Below are 19,990 nucleotides of genomic sequence, written 5' to 3'. Positions count from 1 at the left end.
CAAAAAGGGCAACAGTATAGATAAAGTAATAAACCAATAAACCAAGAAATTATCTACCATATCTAGGGAAAGGACAAAGTTATGACCAAACAAGAAATAGAGTATATTATAAACTGCAAAATGAATGATTTTTGACTATAATAAATTTAAAAAAATGAATTATAAAATCAATACTGCCAAAATTAGAAGGAAAACAGAAATCTGGTAAACAATCTTCACAACTAGAGTTCTGATAAAGGTCTCATTTCTAAAATATATAGAGAAATGCATCAAATTAATCAGGTTGCAAGTCATTCCCCAGTTGATAAATGGTCAAAGGATATGACTAGATAGACAGTTTTCAAATGAAGAAATTAAAGCTCTATACAATCATATGAAAAAATGATCTAAATAATTGTTGATTAGGGAAATGCAAATTAAAACAACTCTGATGGATCACCTCACACTTATCAGATTGGCTAAGGTAACAAAAAAGGGAAAACCATCAATGTTGTAGAAGTTGTGTGAGGATTGGGACATTAATGCATTGCTGGTGGAGTTGAGAATGGATCCAACCTTTCTGGAGAGCAATATGTAAGTATGCCCATTCCAATTCTAGGTCTGTCCAGAAAAAAATCATAAAAAATGGGAAAATTCACCTCTACCTCTGTTCTCTGAATCCAGCAGAGCAATCCCCATCCAGAAATTCAACATGTCAATTTTGAAGATCATTGCAAAAAAGATCTTTGACTCTCATGGAAATCCTCCCATCGAAGTTGATCTCTGTACTTCAAAAGTTCTCTTCAGAGCTGCTGTGCCCAGTGGGGCTTCAACTGGCATCCATGAAGCCCTGGAGCTCTGAGACAATGATAAGACCCACTATATGGGAAATGGTATCTCAAAATGGTTGAGCGCATCAATTAAAACTATTGCCCTGAACCTGATTAGCAAGAAACTGAATGTTGTGGAGCAGAAGATTGACAAATTGATGATAGAGATGGATGGCTCTGAGAATAAATCTAAATTTGGAGCAAATGCCATATTGGGAGTCTCTGGTTGTTTGTAAGACTGGGGCTGCTGACAAAGGTATCTCCTTGTTCCACCACATTGCTGATCTTGCAGGCAATGAAGAAGTCATCCTGCCAGTTCCAGCCTTCAATGTGATCAATGCTTGTAACAAACTAGCAATGCAGGAGTTCATGATCCTCCCTTATGGAGCAGTAAACTTCAAGGAGGCCATGCACATTGGAGCTGAGGTCTACCACAACCTGAAGAATGTGATTAAGAAATATGGACAGGATGCCACCAATGTAGGAGATGAAGGTGGCTTTGCTCCTAACATACTGGAGAATAAAGAAGCTCTGGAGCTGCTGAAGGAAGCAATTGGCAAGGCTGGCTATACTGGCAAGGTTGTAATTGATATGGATGTTGCTGCCTCTGAATTCTTCTAGTCTGGGAAATATGGCTTGGACTTCAAGTCTCCTGATGATCCCAACAGATAACTCTCACCTGCCAAGCTTCTCACCTTTACAAAAGCTTCATCAGGGACTATTAAGTGGTATCTATTGAAGATTCCTTTGACCAGGATGATTGGGCAGCTTGGAAGAATTTTACTGAAACTGCTGGCATCTAGGTTCTACGGGATGATCTCACAGTGATCATTTCCCAAGCACATTGAAAAGGCTATGAATGAGAAAGCTTGCAACTGACTCCTGCTCAAAGTAAACCAGATTGGCTCCATGATCAGATCTCTCCAGGCGTGCAATCTGGCCCAGTCCAATAGATAGGGAGTAATGGTTTCCCATCATTCTGGGGAGACTGAAGATACCTTCATTGCAGACCTGGGGGTGGGTCTCTGTACTCAGCAGATCAAGACTGGGGCCCCCCTCCAATATGAGCATTTAGCCAATTAAAACCAACTTCTCAGAATTGAGGAAGAGCTGGGCAGCAAGGCTAAATTCACTGGAAGGAACTTCAGAAACCCTCAGGACAAGTAAACACCATGACCATGAAGCCTCAGAGCTAGTAGACAACAGTCACCTCTGTAGAAGTCCTTTTCCAAAGAATGGACAGCACCAAGTAGTAGACCAGTTTTGTTTTGAGGATGGGGACCTCTGCTACTTAACTCCACCCCTCTCTCTTCCACCTATCTGTGTTCTCACTGCTTCATTAGAACTGTTTTGTCAGAGACTATACCTAATCATTTCATCATTTATTAGAAGATCTTAACTTGTGACTGGGCTACAAAGATCTGTTCTCACCCCCACCCCCAGTGTTGATGTGCAGAGTCATATACTTGTGATGCAGCCCCAATAAGCCCATGGGCCAGATCATTTAGTGGCTTCTATGTGCAGAATAAAAGTATTCAGTAATCCAATGGAAACAAAAAAAATGGGAAAATTCTCACATGTTCCAAAATATTCTTATCACCTCTTTTTGTAGTGACAAATAATTGAAAATTGAAGGGATGCTGATCCATTGGGAAATAGTTAAACAAGTTATAGTATATGAATATCATGGAATATTATTATTCTATAAGAAACCATGAATGGTTGAACTCTGGAGAAGCATGGAATGAGTTACAGGATCTGATGCTGAGAGAAGGGAACAGAACCAAGAGAACATTCTACACATTAACAATAATATTGTGAGATGATCAACCATGATGGAAGCAGCTCCTCTCAGCAGTTCAGAGAGCTAGGACAACTGTATTGGACACTCTATGGACAACGTTATCCCCATTCAAAGGAAGAAAAACAAAACAAAACAAAACAAAACAAAACATAACAAAAATCCTTCAGAATCTGATGAACACTCCATGCCCTTTTTAAAAAAAATTCTTCTATATATTTCCTTCCCCTAATCCTAATTCCTCATACTGAAAATTACTCATCTATAAATATGCATAATACAAATATGTATGTACAATGGTAACCTGAGTGTTTGGCACTGAGGGGAGGGAGATAAGAAGGAAGGGTGGAAGGAAATTTTGTAACTTAAAAATATAAATATTTATATGAGTGAATGTTGAAAAACTTTCATAAAATATATTTGGAAAAATAAAATATCAGTTAAAATAAATCTAGAAAAATGCAAAAATTAGGTCACATAAAAATAATAATTATATATTTCTTGCCAGAACCCAAAGTTAGAAATGAAGTCACAAAGCAACAGGTATTGGACACTCTTTCCTGCATACCCATACAATAATCAAAAGTTCTTAACACATGAAATAAAATGCATAGTATTAAAAAGGAAACAAATGGTATTGAGACTATTTTTGCATATATGTGTGTATGTTTTACAGATTCCAGTTTAGAACCCTAAAGGTACAACAGAGAATAAGAAGTAATAACAGTGTAATGAAACTTAATAGCTAATATACATATAATTTGGCAGTGGAAGCAACTAGATAGTGTAGTGTATAATGCGTATTGGACCTGGATCCACAAAGACCTGAGTTCAAATTTAGCCAAAGACATTAAGCGGTGTGATCCCTGTCAAAACACGTAACTTCCGTTTTTCCTGTTCCATAGATTGCAGATTGAAGAGAACAATAGTTCCTATTTCCCAGATTTGTTATGAGGATCAAATCAGATAATATTTTAAAAGCACTTGACACAGTACTCAATGCATAGTAAATGCCATAGAAATATTTATTATAATAATTGGTATACCTATATTATTATTAATCTCTAAATAGTACTAAATTCTGGAAAATAGGAACTATTATTTTTTACTGAGGAATCTCAAGAGTGAGAAATGTTTTATTTTTGCTCCTTTATGGACATTGAAATGTGAATAGGGATAACCTTTAAGTTTACAATTAAAAAAGAAGAGGGGACAGCTAGTTGGCACAGTGGATAGAACAAAACTTCTGGAGTCAGGAAGACCTGAGTTCAAATTTTACCTCAGGCACTTAATAATTAGCTATCTGTGTGACCTTGGGCAAGTCATTTAACCCTATTGTCCTGCAAAACAATAAATAATAAAATAGAAGACATAGAATAATAGCAATGATAAAAACAATAATAAGAGCTAAGCATTTATATTAATACTTTAAACATTGCAAAGGGCTTTATTATCCCATTTGATCCTCACAAAAACCCTGGGAGGAAAATGTCATTGTCTTTATTTTACAGATTAAAATACTGAGGTTCATGGAGGTTAAGTGATTTGCCCAAGTTCATGCAGTCATTAAGTGCCTGAGGCAAGATACAACAATCTAAGGTTTTCCTGATGCCCAAGCCCAAAAAGTCTATACCACCATGCCACATATCTGCTATCCAAGAGTCAGAGATGGGATTTGAGTCATCTAGATTGCCAGCCTCATTCTCCATACATTCTTCTTAGAGTCCCTACATTAATGCATTGCCATAAATTGAAATGGGGTGATTATACAAGTTTCTCAGAATAGAATGGTACTAAGCAGTACTAAGATTACTCTTTTTTTGGAAGGAATAATATTTAAAATCAAAATCCATATAAGGACCCATATAAGAAATCAAATTATTATTTCTGATTTTAATTGCTTTCTTTTTTGAACCTGGAATTTCCATGAAATCATAGTAAACTATATCCAGAAAAGAAAACTCAAAATATGGAAGGACATACACAATTAAAATTTTCATTCAAACTGCTTCCATATAGTCAACCCAATCAATCAGCATTTAGAGACTCACTATAGTGGGGAGAATTATGCAAATGCTAGGTTTAGGAAAATTCAACCCCAAACTCTTTGTTCCCTCATTTTCTTTGAGGATCTGCAGTACCCCCCCCAAAATATATGCACATTCATGAACTGTATCCTCACATAAAAAGGGATTACTTATTCCCTTCAGACATCTGGTCCTATAAAAAGCTACCAAAATTCAGATCAGAGAAGTGCAGCCTGGGTAGCTATCAGCAGATGTACTGACTCTAAGTGTTTTCACTTAAGGATTTGCAATCATCTGGTTATATTAAATTGTATCACATCAAAATGTAGCATGACGCTAAGCAAACAAGATAATACACAATAATAGGTCCATCTTTAACTATAATGTCCATTATTTCACATTGAGATACTAGGCATTTGTTAGGATCTGGAAACTAGCTTGCATTTAGTAATTCAGTTTTTGGCTCTTGTTGTGTTTACTGAGGCCCCAGGAGAAGGTAACCAATATATTAGTATTATAGAATTATCTCTGGTCAGAGGTTTGTTCTGTATGTGTGTGACTGGAATCATTTTTTTTTCAGAATAGATTTTAATTCCAAAAGATGATACATTGTTTTGGTCCCAAGTCTTTATTTTTTTAGACAGGAAAAAAAAAGATCATGCTTCTTTATTCAACTACAGTAATTGATTTTGAATTACCAGTGACTGCTTCTCAAGAATTTCCAAGAGATAAACATGGAAAGCTATTAAGTAATAGTAATCAATTTAGTAATAAATAAAAAAGTCTTTGGTATTAAATTAACCTTTAGCAGCATTGAAATGATATAATAAAATAAGCCTTTCAAATTGGTTTATCTATTTTACATGACAAATGTTTCCAGTTCCACAAATAATTTTTCAATTATAATTCATAACTTAGAGGTTTAAATGCCCAAAATGTAACTTTAATTAGAATCAATTATTAATGCTTACTAATTGGTCAATAAGCCACACTTTATATTCCTGAACTAAATTTTCATATTTTTGATAAGAATTCTCATTGTTCAGTGTTTTTGAAGGAAAAAATATTTAAATACTAATAGGTGTGTGTGTGTATGTGTATGTGTTTGTGTGTGTGTGTGTGTGTGTGTGTGTGTGTGTGTGTGTGTGTAAATCTGGAAATTTCTTTAGAAAGAATACAAAATTGAGAGTCAGGAGAATTCATTGCAGTTTATGAGTTTCCAATTCAGACAGTATGGAGAATGAAGAGAAAAGAGCCAAGACAGAGACTTGGGGGAGAACCATATTAATGTGGGAAATATTGATGAAAACTCAGCAAAGGAGATCAATCAAGATATGCATATGAGGATGCAGTTATCTTCACAAGTACTGAAAGAGAACCAGAATGAGTCTTTATTTTTTAAATTTATTTATTTATTTTGAATTTTACAAATTTTTCCCCTAATCTCACTTCCCCCCCACCCCCCACAGAAGGCAGTATTAGTCTTTACATTGTTTCCATGGTATACATTCATCTAATTTGAATGTGATGAGAGAGAAATTATATCTTTAAGGAAAAAAATAAAGTATAAGAGATAGCAAAATTACATAATAAGATAATGGGTGTTTTTTTTTAATTAAAGGTAATAGTCTTTGGTCTTTGTTCAAGCTCCACAATTCTTTCTCTGGATACAGATGGTATTCTCCATCGCAGATACCCCAAAATTGTGCCTGATTGTGGCACTGTTGGAATGAGCAAGTCCATTAAGGTTGATTATCACTCCCATGGTGCTGTTCTTCAGGTTCTAATCATTTCACTCAGCATCAGTTCATGCAAGTTTTTCCAGGCTTCTCTGAAATCTCATCCCTCAAGGTTTCTAACAGAACAATAGTGTTCCATCATTTACATATGCCACAGTTTATTAAGCCATTCCCCAATTGATGAACATTCATTCAATTTCCAATTCTTTTCTACCACACACAGGACTGCTATGAATATTTTTATACAAGTGATATTTTTACCCTTTTCCATGATCTCTTCAGGGTATAAATCCAGTAGTGGTATTGTTGGAACAAAGGGTATGCACATTTTTGTTGCCCTTTGGGCATACAGAAGGAGCTTATTGGGAAATCCAAAGGAAAAACCATGTATAATTTTTTTCTAAATCTAAGTAAATATAGGAACATAGACAGAGATCCTAAACCAACAAGGACAAGTGCTAATTAAAGACAGGCAGCAGAAGCTTCTAATGTGAAAAAGTGAAGCAAGGCTTACATTTGTATTGCTGTTATTCAATCATTTCATGACCCCATTTAGGGTTTTCTTAGCAAAACTGGCAGTGTGATTTGCCATTTTCTTCTTTAGCTCATTTTGCAGATGAGAAAACTGAAACAAACAGGGCTAAAGTGACTTGACCAGAGTCACAAGCTAGTAAGTGTCTGAGGCCAGAGTAGAACTCAGTTCTTCCAGACTCCAGGTTCAGCATTCCATCTACTGTGCCAGATAGCTGGATTTACATACTAGAACAAAAAAAAAGATTCTGACCCCAGCAGGGACAGGATGATCCTTTTAGCAGGAATAAGATCCAAGTAGTAGCTCTGCAGTATTTATCACAAAACTAATCAAATGAGAACTAAAGAGAAGAACTGAAGGGGCAGTGGACCAAGCCAAGTTGCATACATAGACTTGACCTGAGACTGTGTCCTAGAAAAAGAGCAGGAACATAAGCTAGCTGCAGCTTCAAGAGCTCTGATCCTGGTGCGGGGCCGCAGGTAAGTAACCAAGGTAGGCAGTTCAGTTCAAGGAAAAACATTCAGTTCTATATCCAAATCTGGAGAAAATTCATGGCCAGTAGAAACAACATCAATCTATGAGCTCCAACTATGGGTATGCCCACAGGTGTGTTAGCTCACTCCAACTGAAATGTAGTTGAGCTTCAAAAGCTCAGACTGAGAGGGCAACTATCAGACTTCATCCTAGATCAAACTACTTTGTTTGAACTTTGGCTTCATCTTGAGCCTTCCCTAAAATCCTTGAATAACATATCATTCATTACCCAGAGAGAGTAGCAGTGGGAGCAAAGTGAATAACCCCTCCCAAAAAAAAGAGGAAGGAAATTGTAAAAACCTCAGTTATCATCTGAAATAGTCTTCAGAGACTGTCCCTAATGCAATCTTTCAAACATAGAACCAAAAATTAAAGATTGGGAAACTAAACAAACAACAATGCAAAAACACAAATATAATAAAAACATCCACCATAAAAAAGTTCTACAGTGACAGAGAGGCCTAAACTATAAACTCAGAAGAAGAGAATTACAGCAAAATATCTACAAGCAAAGTCTCCAAGAAAAACACAAATTAAATACGAGTGAAACATGAATTGCCTGAATAAAGTAAAAATTATTTTTAAAAGAATTAACAAAGATTTAGCAAATTAAAAAAAATGCTACAGAAAAGAAAAATTGGAAAATAAATGAAAGATCTTGTACATAAGAGGTTAAAAAATTACCAAATGAGAAATTCTTTGAAAATTAAAATGAACCAAAACAAAATTATTCTACAAGATAATAAGAAATATTCAAAGTCAAATGGCTAAAAACAATTTTTAAAAATTCCAAATATCTATTTTAAAAAATCTCACATGGAAAATATATCATGAAGAGATAATTTTATAGTCATTGAAATACCAAAAAAGGCATAGGAATCTTGTAAAGAAACTGTTCAGAACTATTAAAATTAGCAGAAAAATAGGCAAATATATTCTTGAAAATAAACCAAAAAGAAAACTGCTCAAATATCATAGTCAAAATTCAGTGCTCAAATGAAAGAAAAAAAATCTGTAAGAAGTCAGAAAGAATCCAAGTACCAAGGATCCACAGTCAAGATAATATTAAAATATAGTAAATAGAACTATTCATGAATAAAGAGATGAGAACTATAATAAGCAAAAATAAAGCAATGTAGTCTTAAAACCAAGAATAACTTGCCCAGAAAAACAATATAAGCAAACTGAGAAAAAATAATTTTAATGAAATAGAGGCCTTCTAAACACTTCTGAAAAATTGTTAAAATGCAAACACAGCAGTCAAGATAAATAACAAGGCAATTAGGGGCACAGTGACCCTGGAGTGAGGAGGACCTGTGTTCAAATCCGGCATCAGGCACGTTATAATTGCCTAGTTGTGCGATCTTTGGTAAGTCACTTAACCCCATTGCCTTAAGTAAAAAAATAAAAAAAGCAAAAGATAATCAAGGCACATTAAAGTACTAAACAAGACTGGAATATTTTCATTAAAAAGAGTTAATCATAAAAGTATCCCCTCAAAACCCTAAAAAAGAGATTCGGTAAAGGAAACTAAGGAGTGATCTGGTTGGAGTTGATCCAACAGTGAATAGTGACTGGAAAATTCATAGAGGACAGACTACTTACTTGAGGGAAGGCCAAGGAGAAGAAACATCCAGGAAATGGCCAAGAGATTTGACAATTAAAGGTAAGGTAGAATAAAAATTCCAACAATGTGGAGTAGGAGGAAGCAGTACATCAAGAATTATCCCCATCAACTCCTCAAATATATTTAGAAAATGTATCACACCAAATCCTGATGGAGATAAGAAAATGTCGAAATGATTTTTTTTTCATCCTGTGGTGGAATAAGGAGACACACAAAAAGCTTTACTAACACTGGTGAAGGATGAGGTATGGTGTGAAACCAAATGTGTGGGACCCCAGAGCAAAGTGACTTACAAAGTTAATTACAACAAGAAAGAGTCTAAGATTCGCACATTAGAACTCCCAATATATACCAAGTAACCATGAAGAAGACAGAAGTGATACAACAGCTTTGTGGCTCATTAACTGATGACAGGTCACAGATTCAGAGCAAACTGATGAGGAGATCTATGCCTGGTCCTATCCCTGCCTCTAGTCATCTCAAGTCTAAGTAGTATACCAAGAAAGGAGCAAGCTGAGAAGTGAGTGAACAGAGTGATCTGACTTAGATGCCAGGGTATCAGTCTCATCCTTCAACCCACATATGATAAGGCAAAAATCTGGAACTTCTAAATCAAAGAAAAATACTACAAAATGTCAGAAACATTTTAAATATCAAGGAGGCAAGTTCAGGATCATGCACAATTTAGTAATCACCATTATAAAGGAAGAGATAGCTTGTAATATGATGTTCCAGAAAGGAAAAGATATAAAATCACAGTCAAGAATAAGTTACTTAGCAAAACTGATTATATTCCTATGGGAAATAATATGGGAGGAGAAGATTGGGGGGAGGTTAGACATTTAAGGAAATGGGGAAATTTTAAGCATTCCTAATGAAAAGATCAGAGTTGTATAGAAACTATGAAGATCGCTTATGGTACCTAAGAAAAACATAAAAAGTAAACATAAGTGAATATGTCCACATCTAATATGTGGAGATGATACATGTATCCCTTCTGAACCCTTTCATTATCAGGGATCTTTAAAAGTATCTAATTAAAAGAATGTTTCTATTATATCTTCGATAACAAAAAAAAAAAAGAATTGAAAGAGCAGAAGGGAATAGAACCCCCCACTGGATATTGGGGAAACAAGAATGTTAAGTGAAATTATTTCACATAATTAGGTCCATCTATACAGGAGTAGTCATCTATTCAAATAAGGAGGGAATAGGGAGAGACAACAAGGGAAAGGAATGGCAGAGAATGGAATGGATACATAGTGACATGGAATGAACTTTGGACAGACATTGGGATGCAGTCAAGGATTGTAGACCTAGCATACTTCATGAACATAAAGTCACAAAGAATTGGATATAAATGAACAACTGGAAAAGAACAAGATTAAGGGAAGGATTATTCCTAAACAAAACAAAACAAAGGTTATTCAAAAACATGTTTTTTTTTTTCATGGGATATCCAAATTATGGGAAACTTAGAGGTTATTTATGAATTCTGGAAAAGGTGAAAAGTCATGATATATAAATGTAATGAATTTTTATTTTGCTGGAAGACTTATGAATTGGATGATTTCATAGAAACCTGGGAGGATGTAAATGAATTAGTGAAAAAAGAAACAAACCAGAATAAAAATTTACACACACAAAAAAAAAAACAATTAACAACAAATGACTTAGAAAGAGTAAGAAATTCTGATCAGCAAAATAACCAATTATCTTTCCAGAAAAATCACAGTGAAATATAGTATATACTTTCTGATAGAGAGGTATAGCACTGAGAACAGAGAATGGGAACACTAGTGTTTTATCTTCCTCCATTCACAATGCAGAAGAGGGAGAATTGAAGAAGAAAGAATATAGATTTTTTTTTAGGTTTTTACAAGGCAAATGGGGTTAAAGAGGCTTGCCCAAGGCCTCACAGCTAGATAATTATTAAGTGTCTGAGGCAGGATTTGAAATCAGGTACTCCTGACTCCAGGGCTGATGCTCTATCCACTGCACCACCTAGCAGCCCCAAGAAGATAGAATTTTTATTGCTTGAAAAAATAAAATAAAATTTTTAAAAAATCTGGAGCAATCTGTTTTGGCTGATTTGATGGACCATACACATAGGTTCAGAACATAAAAAAGTAAGGACATTTGAAACAGCAATTATAGCTACCTCATTCACAGAGCTTAACTGAAGAGGGAAAGATATAAAGGATGATATTGTAAAGGAATGGTAGAATCTATTAAGGTTTTCCTGCTTCTAAAGAGTAGACATATGTGTGTGTATCTGTGGACAATATGCAAAGAAAAAGTGGATGGAGAAATACACAAATGTGGAGCTAATCTGATGGAGAATATGGAAAGGGAATGAATCAATGGTAAGTAAGTGAGGTTAGCATTGCTTTTTAATGTTAATTCATTTTTTTTTCAATTGCATGCACCTTCTTGTAAGCTTTACTTTTTCTACATTTTCTACTTTCTTCCCTTGCTTTTACCCTCCCCATATCAGCAAGTAATCTGATATAATATATATATGTACAATCAAGTTTAACATATTTTCATATCAGAACCAAAGCAGAAAAACATAAGAAAAAGAAAAAAATTTAAAAAGTTTTTTAAGTGAACACAGTATGATTAGTATGTATTCAGGCTCCATAGGTGCTGGTTTTTCTTTAGATGTGGATGGCATTTTCCATCAGAAGTCTTCTGAGAGGAGCTAAGTCCAGCATAGTTAATCATGACACAATGTTGTTGTTAATATTCACGATGTTCTCCTGGTTCTGTTCACTTCACTCAGCATCAGTTCATGCATGATTTTCCAGGCTTTTCTGAATTCCAAGTCTGTCATTTTTAGGGAGAAAACAAGTTATTTATCAGAGAAACTGAAGAAGAAAATAAGGAAATGTTAGAAAAATATGAGACAAGCAGAAGATAGGAAGATGTTCTCAAGAAAATGTTTTTAAATTCTACAGTGAACTATGAAGTGAGATTCCCAGATAAGAGGATGAGAAAATGGGATGTATGGGAGACTTGGAGAAAAAAATTTGTAACATTTGCTGTTGTGAATGGAAATGCAAAGACTAAGAGTACATGAACAGATTGTCTTTCTACATGTGATGAGAACTTGAGTAGAGATTAGAAAATATAATTTTGTATTTGACTTCAATATTACTTTTACAATAGAATAGTTATCCCCATCTAACAGGTGATATGCTTGCTTGAATTTGTTCAACTGGACTCTTGCCCCAGTCCTCAACTTCTTGGTCACTATTCTCTTTTCATTTTCTCTATGCTTCAATGGAGTTAATCGTGGCTACATGGATTAATTATATACAATTCTTTACTTATAATTATAGAAGAAAACCTAAAAATATTAAGAAAATTATTGTTCAGTACACTCATGGATCATTCTAGGCCATGTAACCTAGATCCTCTTAATTCTTTGGGCAAAACCACAAATGCAGGAAATGTAAAAACAAAACATTTTAGCTCCTTCATTTCTTGCTTTTTCAAAGATCAGTGTTATCCATTTAAGCTCTGGCTATGATTGCCCAAAATCTCTAAACTTCTGCAGGAAACAAATGCTACTGCTTTGACTTTTATCTCTTCTTTAAATCAACAATTGCATCCCATGTTTCCTCTTTTCTAATTTGCAGGCTATCTGTTTTCTACATAATCTTATCAGAACATTACTTGTACTTTTCCTGTCATTTCTGAAATCAAAGTTCTAAAGGAACATCTGGAACTACATGGCAAAATGAATGTAAATTGTGTAAATGCATATATGTCTGTGTGTGTATGTATATGTGTGAATATATATGAGTGTTATTGCAGGTGTGGATGTGTTGGTGCAGAGAGAAAAGCATGAAACCATTGCTGTATTTGATTACCCCAAACCCTTTCTGGCACTCCCAAATCCATTTTCCTCTCGTTTCAAAATACCTTAATATTAAATTATTAAATATTCTTTGTAGATCATACTTTGGTTATAGAGAACAGGTGACCTTATTACTCCAATTGTAAGTACAACCCATATTTACTGTTAAATCTGAGGAGATAAAATCAAAATGAATGTTGAAAGCTATCTTTACACATAATTTAAAAAATAAATAATACCAAGTGCAAAAAAATTGCTAACAGAAAATAACCACTTAAAATTTCAAGAAACATAGTTATTTAATTTGAAAACCTCAGCAAAAATTTCTTTAAGCAGTCAACAAGAGGGTTTATAAATGTGAAGGTACATCATTTCAATTAGTTCAGGAAAACAGTGTAATAAAGAGAAATAAGAAAAATAAATTATTCAAAAGGAAAGTTGCTTAAGTTGAAATTTAAAAACAAGATAGTCTGAAAACTGAGCTTAAACATCAAAGAAAAAAGCTGAATTTTCAATAAGAGGTATTTCTATAAAAATCAATGAGCAAACAATAATAACAAGAAAAAAACTGAGCAAAGAATTCAATTTTTATAGACCCCAAACAACATAAACACCACATGTCAATAACCATAATTAGCAAGAAGAAGGAAAAAATTAAGTAATAAAAAAACACCCTCATGTTTAGAGGCTGTTAAGTCAAAAGAAAAAAGTGACCTGAGGGTTAAAAAAATGAAGAGATCTACAAAGAGATCCTAATAGGAAAAATAAAGGAAATTTAAAGAATCAAGAGAAGAGAATCAGGATAAAGATGAATTAATCCTCTGGGGACAAAATACCAAAGACTCCTATTCTTTGGTTTGAATAATCAATATGAGAGGAAGAGAAGATGCTAGGGTAATAGGGAGAGATTAAAAAAAAAGAGAAGCTGAGAAAAACTCAATATTGAGTTTAAAAGTTAGGATCCAGGGAAATCACAAATAGAAATTATAACTTTGCTTGGGAATAAGATGAGTCTATTCATATAATAGAAATGAATAACAACTGATTAAAGAAAAGAATTCAAAACTGTGTTATTTATATGAAATACTTTTTAAAAATGAGAGATACCCACAGAGTTAAAAGGGAGAGTTGGAACCAAAATGGCAGAGTAAAGTCAGGGACTCTCCTTTTTTTTTAAAGATTTTATTTATTTTGAGTTTTACAATGTTTTCCCTAATCTTACTTCCCTCCCCCCACCCCCCACAGAAGGCAATTGGCCAGTCTTTACACTGCTCCAAATTGAACATGATGAGAAAGAAACCATATCCTTAAGGAAAAAACATAAAGCATAACAGATAGCAAGATCAGACAATAATATATCAGGTTTTTTTTTTCTAAATTAAAGTTAATAGTCCTTGGTCGTTGTTCAAACTCCACAATTCTTTCCCTGGATACAGATGGTATTCTCCATTGCAGACAGCCCCAAATTGTGCCTGATGGAATGAGCGATGTCCATCAGGGTTGATCATTGCCCCCATGATGCTGTTAGGGTATACACTGTTTCCCTGATTCTGCTCATCTTATTCAGCATCAGGTCATGCAAATCTCTCCAGGCTTCCCTGAATTCCCATCCCTCCTGGTTTCTAATAGAACAATAGTATTCCATGACATACATATACCACAGTTTGCTAAGCCATTTCCTCAATTAAAGGACATTTACTTGATTTCCAATTCTTTTCCATCACACAAACAGGGCTACTATAAATATTTTCCATCATCTCTTCAGGGTATAGACCCAGTCATGGTATTGATGAATCAAAGGGTATGCACATTTTGGTTGCCCTTTGGGCATAGTTCCAAATCGCTCTCCAGAAAGGTTGAATGAGTTCACAGCTCCATCAACAATGTAACAATGTCCCAGATTTCCCACAACCCTTCCAACAATGATCATTGTCCTATCTGGTCATATTGGCCAGTCTGAGACATGTGAGATGGTACCTCGGGGATGTTTTAATTTGCATTTAGAGCAATTTTTAGAGCAATTTTTCATATGACTATGGATTACTTTGACCTCCTCATCTGTAAATTGCCCTTGCATATCCATAGATCATTTGTCAATTGGCGAATGGATTTTTATTTTTTAAATTTGATTCAGTTCTTCGTATATTTTAGAATTGAGTCATTTGTCAGAAACATTAGTTGTAAATATTGTTTCCCAGTTGACTGCATTTCTTTTGATCTTGGTTACAGTGGTTTTGTTTCTGCAAAAGCTTTTTAATTTAATGTAATCAAAATCATCTAGTTTGTTTTTAGCGATGTTCTCCATCTCTTCCTTAGTCATAAACTGCTTTTCTTTCCATAGATCTGACAGGCAAACTAATCCTTGATCTTCTAGTTTGCTTATAGTATTGTTTTTATGTCTAAATCCTGCATCTATTTGGATCTTATTTTGGTATAGGGTGTGAGGTGTTGGCCTAATCTAAGTTTCTCCCATACTAACTTCCAATTTTGGCAGCAGTTTTTTATTGAAAAGAGAGTTTTTATCCTGATAGCTGGACTCTTTGGGTTTATCAAGCAGCAGGTTACTATAATCATTTCCTGCTATTGCACCTAGTCTATTCCACTGGTCCATCACTCCATTTCTTAGCCAATACCAGACAGTTTTGATGACTGATGCTTTATTATATAATTTTAGATCAGGTATGGCTAAGCCACCTTCTTTTGCACTTTTTTCATAAAAATCCCTGAAAATTCTTGATGTTTATTTCTCAAAATGAATTTACTAACAACTTTTTCTAACTCATTAAAGTAATTATTTTGAAATTTTGATTGGTAGGGCAGTAGACAGGTAGTTTAGTTTTGGTGGAATTGTCTTTTTTATTATATTACCTCGACTTATCCATGAGCAGTTGATGGTTGCACAGTTATATAAATCTGATTTAATTTGTGTGAGAAGTGTTTTATAATTGTTTTCAAAAAGTTTCTGAGTCTGCCTTAGTGAATAGACGCCCAGGTATTTTATATTGTCTAAGGTTAATTTGAATGAGATTTCTCTTTCTAGCTCTTCCTGCTGCATCTTGCTAGTCATATATAGAAAAAGTTGAGGATTTATAAGGGTTTATTTTATATCCTGAAACTTTGCTAAAATTGCTAATTGTTTCCAGTAGTTTTTTGGATGATTTCTTGGGATTCTCTAGGTAGACCACCATGTCATCTGCAAAGAGTGAGAGTTTTGTCTCTTCCTTCCCAATTCTAATTCAATCAATTTCTTTTTCTTTTCTAATTGCTGAAGCTAATATTTCTAATACAAAATTGAATAGTAATGGTGATAATGGGCATCCTTGTTTCACACCTGATCTTACTGGGAATGCCTCTAGCCTCTCCCCATTGAATATAATGTTTGTTGATGGTTTCAGATAATGCTTGTTATTCTAAAAAGAGTTCATTTATTCTACACTCTCTAGTGTTTTTAATAGGAATGGGTGCTGTATTTTGTCAAAAGCTTTTTCAGCACCTAATGATACAATCATATAATTTCTGATAGGTTTGTTGTTGATATAATGAATTATACTAACAGTTTTCCTAATATTGAACCAACCCAGGCAGGGTCTCTCCTGAGCTCTCCCGCAAACCACTCCAAATACTTTTTAAAAAATCATTTGACTAAATTCTTTAGTGGCAGAACCCATGAAAAGACTGAGTGAAACAAATGTCCAGTCCAAGACAACTTGAAAGATTAGTGGAAAGGTTCTGCTCAACATGGTAAAAGAGGAGTACAGAGCAGTGCAAGCTGCACCAGAACAAACCAGTGCTACTCATCCAGAAACAGGAAGATGGGCAACTGGGACTGTGGCAGCAGTGGTGACTTCCAGACCTCTCAGTCCAGGAATTGACAAGGATAGCTTGGAAGGTCAACAAGAAAAACTCTGCCACACTGGAGTGAGATTGGAGCCCAGGCCAGCACAAGTATCAACATTAGAGGCCCAATCTTGATGGCCCAGGAGAAAGCCTTGGGAGTCACTAAGTTACCAGCAGAAGCTGTCTGGAACTCTCAGCTCATGAATAGTAAGGGAGGTGGAAGGAGATTACAGAGATTACTTTGCCTTCACTGAGTCAAGTCTCTGTTACTTTGACTGTGCTCAGATTGGTCTCCTAGTCTGGGGCCCCAGTTCCAGGAAGAGGAGCAGAAGTACAACAGAGCTTACTGCCTAAGAAGAACAGGGACCCTCCTCATGGTTCCAGGGCAAAAAAGGAGTGCTGGTGGTTAGCCACAGATCAGAGCACAGGAAAGGGGAGTAGCCATTCTTCTTAAGACCTTGGAAGAATTATAAATTGTAAAAACTGTAAAAACTGCAGTTTCCCAGAAGTATCTATGAAAACAGTTGCAAAATATCTCAAAAGCTTGGGGTAGTGCCTGTTCCACCATGGAAGCAGAGGCCCACCTTAATAAAATTGTAAAATCAAGCTTGAGAAAATGAGCAAGCACAAAAGGAAAAGAAATCAACTATAGACATTTACTATGGTCATAATGAAGCTCAAAATACACACTCAGAAGAAGATAACAAAAGTCAAAGCTTCTACATCCAAAGCCTCAAAGAAAGATATGAATGGGGCTCAGGCCATGGAATAACTCAAAAAAGAGTCTGAAATTGAGTAAGAGAAGTAAAGGAAAAAATAGGAAGAGAAATGAGAGTAATGCAGGAAAATCATGAAAACCAAGTCAGTAGTTTGGTGAAGGAAATATTAAAAAATACAGAAGAAAATAACATTTTGAAAAATTAATTTCTCTCAAATGCAAAAATCAGTCTAAAGAACCAATGAGAAGAAGGTAGTCTTAGAAAGCGTTTTTGGTCAAATTGAAAAGGAGATTCTAAAGTTCACTGAAGAAAGTAATTCCTTAATATATAAAATGGGAAGCCAATGACATTGTGAGAATCAAGAAACTATAAAACAAAAACAAAAGAAGGAAAAATTAGAAGAAAATGTGAAATATTTCATTGAAAAAAGAATTAACCTAGAAAAGGAAAGATAATTAACCTATCCAGGAAAGATAATTTAAAAAATCATTAGACTACTTAAAAGGCTTGACCAAAAAAAAAAGAACCTAAACATAATTTTTCAACAAATTTTCATGGAAAACTGAAAAGCAGAGGGTAAAATAGAAATTTAAGGAATCCACTGATCACCTCCTGAAAGAGATCCCAAAATGAAAAGTGCCAAGAATATTATAGTCCAATTCCAAAGCTCTCAAGTCAAGGAGGAAATATTTTCAAGCAACAAGCAATTCAAATATCAAATGTCAAAACCACTGTCAGAATAAGACAAGATATAACATCTTCTTCATTAAGTGATTCTTGTACTTAGAATATGTTACTCCAGAAGACAAAATAACTTTTGATTTCAACTAAGAATCAACTAACCGGCAAAACTGAGCACACTCTTTCAAACTTTTCTGATGAAAAGGCTAGAGCTGAGTAGAAAATTATATCTTCAAATATGAGACTCAATTGAACCATAAAAAGGGGAAACAGTAAAAGCAAATTATAAGGGATTTAATGGTATTGAATTGCTTCTATTCTTGTATGGGAAGTTGATACTGATAGGTCATGAACTTTCTCATATATTAGGGCAGTTAGGAGTATACTTGGAGAAAGAGAAAGGGGAGGTAGAATGGGTAAGCTATTTCAGATGAAAGAGGTGAGAAAATACTTTTGCAGTGGATTGGAAGAGGTGGTGAATCGAGAGGGACTAAGTAAGCTTTACTCTCATTGAAATTGGCTCAGAGAGGGAATAACAAACACACTTAATTGGTCATTGAAATCTAACTCTAGAGGAATGGTGCGTAGGTGATAGAAGGGAGGGAAGATTGTAGAAGGGTGGGTCAGATGCAAAACATTGAGGAGGGAATGGGTGAAAGGAGAGACAGACTAGAATAATTGGGGGTGGGGGATAGGATGGAAGGAAATAAAATTCGCAATAGTAACTGTGGTAAACATAATACAGTACAATATACATATGCATACATATATATATATGTGTATATATTTCCATAGATACACATATAAATGAAAAAGTATTTAAAATAATAAATAAAACTAGGAGTATTTATGGTTAAAAACAAAATATAGATAAATCATATAATAAATATATCAAATATATATTTAATATATATATTTATATATATTTAATATATATATTTATATATGTTATATATATTATATATATATTTAATATATATATAATCACTAATATTAAAAATGAAAAAATAAATATATCATAAAAAGATGAAATTAAAGCAATGAAAAGAAATTATTTTCCCAAATTTAAGCCCATAATTTTAATAATTTAATTGAAATTGAAATTATTCACAAAAATAAGCTGCACCAGAACAAATCACTAGTATTAACTATTTAAATAGACATATTTTAGAAAAAGAAATTGAACAGGCCATGAATGAGCTGCATATGAAAAAAATCACAGGGAATGAGAAGAACAGAACCAAAGTGGTGGAGAAAACCCAGTAAATTTCTTAAACTCTCCCAGGTTTCCCTCCAAAACTACATTAATCAAAGCTCTAAAAGAATTTTAGAGTGACAGTATTCACAAAAGAACAGATTGGAATATCTTCCAGCAAGATCTGCTTGTGCAGAGCATGAGTGTGCCCATATAGGGAATGGATAAGCAACATATTGGAACTGGGCAAAGTGGAGACCAACTGGTGGTTTTCAGCTAGAGGAGAGATTTCCCCTGGAATCCAGACTCAACAGGTCAACAGCATAATGTCCCATGGACAAAGAAGTAGTTTCAATACTAAGCATATATGCACCAAGTTGGTAAGATCCATATTCTTAGAGGAGAAGCTAAAAGAGTTACAGGAAGACATAGACAGCAAAATTACACTGATATGGGGTCTCAACCTCCCCTCTCAGAATTGGGTAAATTGGTTCATAAAGTAAACAAGACAAAATTTAAGAATTTTAGAAAAGTTAGATATGACAGAAATCTGGAGAAAAATGAATGGAGATAGAAAGATATATATCTTTTTCCTCTTTGGTGTATGGCAACCTACACAAAATT

General features: G+C 34.5%; 1 pseudogene; it reads left to right on the top strand.

Moving 5' to 3' along the window:
• The first annotated feature begins 691 nt into the window (after positions 1-691).
• LOC141503047 (alpha-enolase pseudogene) lies at positions 692-1,976 on the top strand (annotated as a pseudogene).
• Positions 1,977-19,990: the final 18,014 nt, after the last annotated feature.

The sequence above is a fragment of the Macrotis lagotis genome, chromosome X (assembly GCF_037893015.1).
Source record: "Macrotis lagotis isolate mMagLag1 chromosome X, bilby.v1.9.chrom.fasta, whole genome shotgun sequence".
NCBI lineage: Eukaryota > Metazoa > Chordata > Mammalia > Peramelemorphia > Peramelidae > Macrotis > Macrotis lagotis.
This window is presented reverse-complemented; position numbering and strand designations above follow the sequence as displayed.